The 3,957-nt window shown below is 46.0% G+C and overlaps 1 pseudogene; it reads right to left on the bottom strand.

Annotated features, from left to right (window-relative positions):
• Nucleotides 1-651: 651 nt before the first annotated feature.
• On the bottom strand, nt 652-3,495 carry LOC114062717 (annotated as a pseudogene).
• Nucleotides 3,496-3,957: the final 462 nt, after the last annotated feature.

Raw genomic sequence — 3,957 nt, 5'->3', positions numbered from 1 at the left:
GAAGCATGGCTTTGGATCTGATGAATCGATTAAGATTCACAACTACAACCAGTCTTAGCATTAAGCTTTCACTTGACTCAGGTATTTCTTTAAAAGTCTCTAAGTGACAAACATTTAGGCGTTTTCTACCATGGTGCCCAGACTTGCAGCAAGGAAGTGAAGTTTCCATATGCAGTATATATACTCTGAATACATATTTGTCAATTTATAGTAACAAGACCACACCACATCCTTCATTATTATGGATCACATTGTTGGCCGTGATTTCCTTCAGAATGTCATAATGTTCATCTAAGAAGCTCTTTGTAAGTATTCCCTCCTTGCAGCAGTGCATGCCGTTGTTTAACAGAGTGCATTCACTACCTGGATGTATTTCCACACCAGCACCCTTGACACCACACATATCTGAGTTTTTCATCAGTAGCTCCGCTGATGTTTACACTGTTATGCCTGTGGTTTCACATTGTAACACACAGCTCTCCAGTGTGGCTTTCCCATGCTGGAAATTGAAAATCCCCTCCGTGACATCATGTTACCTTAACTTCAAACTAGAGATCTTTATACTGGCTCCTATACTGTCAAAACAGTTGTCTCCTTTCCCTAGTTTTCCTGTCACCATATTTTCTGGCAGGCCTTAGCCTTTGAGTTCAACTAATCAGCACTGCAGAACAGCCCATCTACAACATAGCGACCCGGACAGACGACAACTGTGTCTCCTTCATAACAGGCATGCAGATTTACAGCTGACAATGGGTCATGGTGAAACTGTATTTCTAGGTTTTCACCACAATCAGCTACAAGCCCAGAAGGCATATGGTGTTCAAGGATATCACAATGCAACCTCGGTCAAGGCTCAACACATCACACAAAGTAATCTAAGTTCTCCTCCTCCTCGTCCCAGTCCTCCAGATGCACTGGTAGAAGAACCTGACGTGCTCTATAGCTTGTGCTGTCTGGTCAAACTCTCCTGACTCATCATACACAACCCACAGCTCCTGCAGTGGTGCCTGACATCCCTTCAGCTTCATGGGTTCCTACATGTGCTCCAAGGTAAAGCTACTGTCCCATGACTTGCACAGGACAGGCTCTCTGAGTTGCACAACTGCTTACCAACCACCCCATCAAGAAGCTCGAACACATTAGTAGGCCAGACTTCCTGCCATCCACACGGTTCAAGGAATTTTTCTAGGTACTCAGCTGTGAATTGTTTTACCTCAGAAGCTTTGCAGTTTTAAGGAAAGTTTGGACCTTGGGTTGGCAGAGGCAGAGTTTGTTTCAGCTTGAGCTGGTGCCTCTGGAGATGGACCTAGAACAAAGAAATCCCTGGGCCTTTATCCCTCAGAGTCTCTGCACCAGATTCTTCATGTGCTCTTCACATGCCCAATGGTCTGGAGTCTTCCAACACCTCATTGGATTCTTTCTCTGTGTTCTCTCTCTAATGTGGGCATTATTTTGCTTATCTTCCAGCTTGGGGCCCTCTGGGGCCTCAACCTTATCTGAAGATAGTCAGCCTTTCTCTGTTTACTCCCCTGCTTAGCCCTCCATGTTAACAAACAGTGCATTTAAAGTTCCACAGCTTTGAGCAGGGCCTACTCCTGCTAAGCTGTAAGCAAGTTACAATTAAACTTAACCCAAGATTACTAATGTCTAATATTCTACAAGTAAACTTAATTTAATCCCCAACATGCAGTCAGCCAAGATGTAATCCTGGCAAGCTCTAAATCGCTCGTGAAGCAAAAGATGATCAGTGTGAAAAGTATCTGGAAAAAGCACATTCCCGTCTGGCACAGTCCTTCCTAAAAACAGTCCCTGGTTTGTCAGGACTGCCACAGTCACTCCAGGACTCATCACTCCAGACACTCTCAGCATCTTCCTGGAGCAGACCTAGGGCTCCCTGTCAGTGCAGGCCTGCAGGCCACCGCCTCTCACAGCCAGCAGCAGGGCCTGACCATCCTCCCACAGCCCCCTGGCAGCCCTGGCTGGGCAGGAATTCAAATGGATATTCCCACAACAAATCCTGCAAGAACCTTTGAGCCTCTGTGGAGGCCCCTCTCCAGGCAGTGTGAGGGCTGTTCCCTGGAGGATCACTGCTAGAAGAGTTCATTTGCATGGCTCTTTGTAGTGATAGCATCATCTATGTAGTAAGGTACTTAAGTCCCCTCTCCTTATCCCATTTTCTTTTTTTCTGATTAGCTACAATGATAGGATCTTGACTGTTTTGTTTGTGGGTTCCTCCACCCCCCCCCCCCCAATAACCTCATGAAACAAGAGGATGTCTTATGGCTTAAAAAGTACGTCATCTATGTTTCTGATTAAACCAGTGAAAGAAAAATTGTGAAAGGTTCTCTGTTTTCTTTGAAAAGCTGAGAAACTATTGATGTCTCATCAAGGTACGACGAGATTTGATTATTTTCAGGAGAAAACAACTCTCACATCTCACATATGTGGGAAACAAAAATCAGAAAGTCAAAATGGAAAAATCTGGACAGACCTATGCAAAACAAAATAGCCTGAAGTATTTACTAGAGAGCAAACAATATCTGATAGAACTAGAGTTAAAAAGAATTTAATTGAATTATAACCACAGTGTAATAAAGAGAATAATCAAATTTTAGCTACATACTAAAGTTTTTCACCCTCCTACTGGTTTCAGTAAATGAAATGTTAACACCACAGTTACAAAGAACAGATGAAAACCTGGTAATTTCCTAAAGAGATATTTATATATAGAGAAAGCTATCTCATCTGGGGAAACTTTTGCAGCTAAGATAATCTGCAAGCAAAAGCAGAACAGATGCTGAAGTTGAAGTTTGAGAGACAAAGCTGGAAAGAAATGCCTGCAAAACAACCCAACAGGCGAAATGAAAATCAAGAAAATAACTGCATACAAAGAAAAGCAAGGAAAGGTGGGAATTACTGGTTAGAAGTGTCAGGCAACTTTTAAATGGGAAGGTAATTCAGAGTGTCTATCCAAAACTTCGAGGTAACTGAGAGGCATTGCACCTAGTGAGACAGTGCAGAGCGGCCTGCCTGTTGATGAAATGAGTAACATGGGGGACAGGGAAAATAATGCAAACCAGCTCTGCAAGTCTCTTCTAGGAAGTCAGGTCACCACTGACACCCAGCAAAATCCTCAGAGCAAGTGACAATTCTAAAGGGATTTAAAAGCACTGGCAGCCTGTATAAAATACAAATGGGATGCTCTTCTTTGAAACAGGAGGTACAGGGCTGGTTTAATAGGAACAGGCATTGTCTTGACCTCTCCAAGCAGATCCAAGGTGCAGATCAATCCTTAGCACGTGGTGGCGCTTACTTGAGCTGGAGCCCCAGAGCAGGAGGGCTGTGCCGAGTGGAGCTGCTGCCCTCAGCCCCTTCCCTTGGCTGGGCAGCTGTTGGCTGGTGCTCCGCAGGGCTGAGGGACGGGCCCGGCTCCAATCTGTGAGCGCTGCGTGTGCGCACAGGCTGCAGCCGCGCCGCCTCCTCGGAGCGGAGCATCGGCGGCTGCGGGAGCTGTGCTGGCAGGCCGCTCTGGCTCTCCCCATCCCACAGCCCGCCTGCGCTGCTGGGAGCCCTGGCCAGCCCCTTCCTCCGGCGGTGGCTGGTACAGGGTGGTGTGACCCGCGTGCCGTGCTCGCTGGAGAGCAGCCACTGCTCCCTCCCTCCGTCCCAGCCCCCTTCCTTTCCTTCTGGAGCAAGCCTGTGCTGGGCTGTGCTTGATGCGTCGGGAGCTTTGCTGCTCCTTTCTCAGAGCTGCTCAGCCCCTGCTGTGCTGGCCAGACTTTCGCTCATCGGCTGTGAGGAGAACGCTGGTTTTGAGTTGGATAGTGTTTATAAAACCTCGGAAAAAAACACAAACTCAGTGTGTCCAGGAGCAGGGCTGAAACTGCGCTTTTGAAAGACCAAAAAAAAAAAAAAAAAAAAAAAAAAAAAAAAAAAAAAAAAAAAAAAAAAAAAAAA

The sequence above is a fragment of the Empidonax traillii genome, unplaced genomic scaffold (assembly GCF_003031625.1).
Source record: "Empidonax traillii isolate 1590-97213 ecotype Southwest subspecies unplaced genomic scaffold, ASM303162v1 scaffold428:size834259, whole genome shotgun sequence".
Classification (NCBI taxonomy): domain Eukaryota; kingdom Metazoa; phylum Chordata; class Aves; order Passeriformes; family Tyrannidae; genus Empidonax; species Empidonax traillii.
This window is presented reverse-complemented; position numbering and strand designations above follow the sequence as displayed.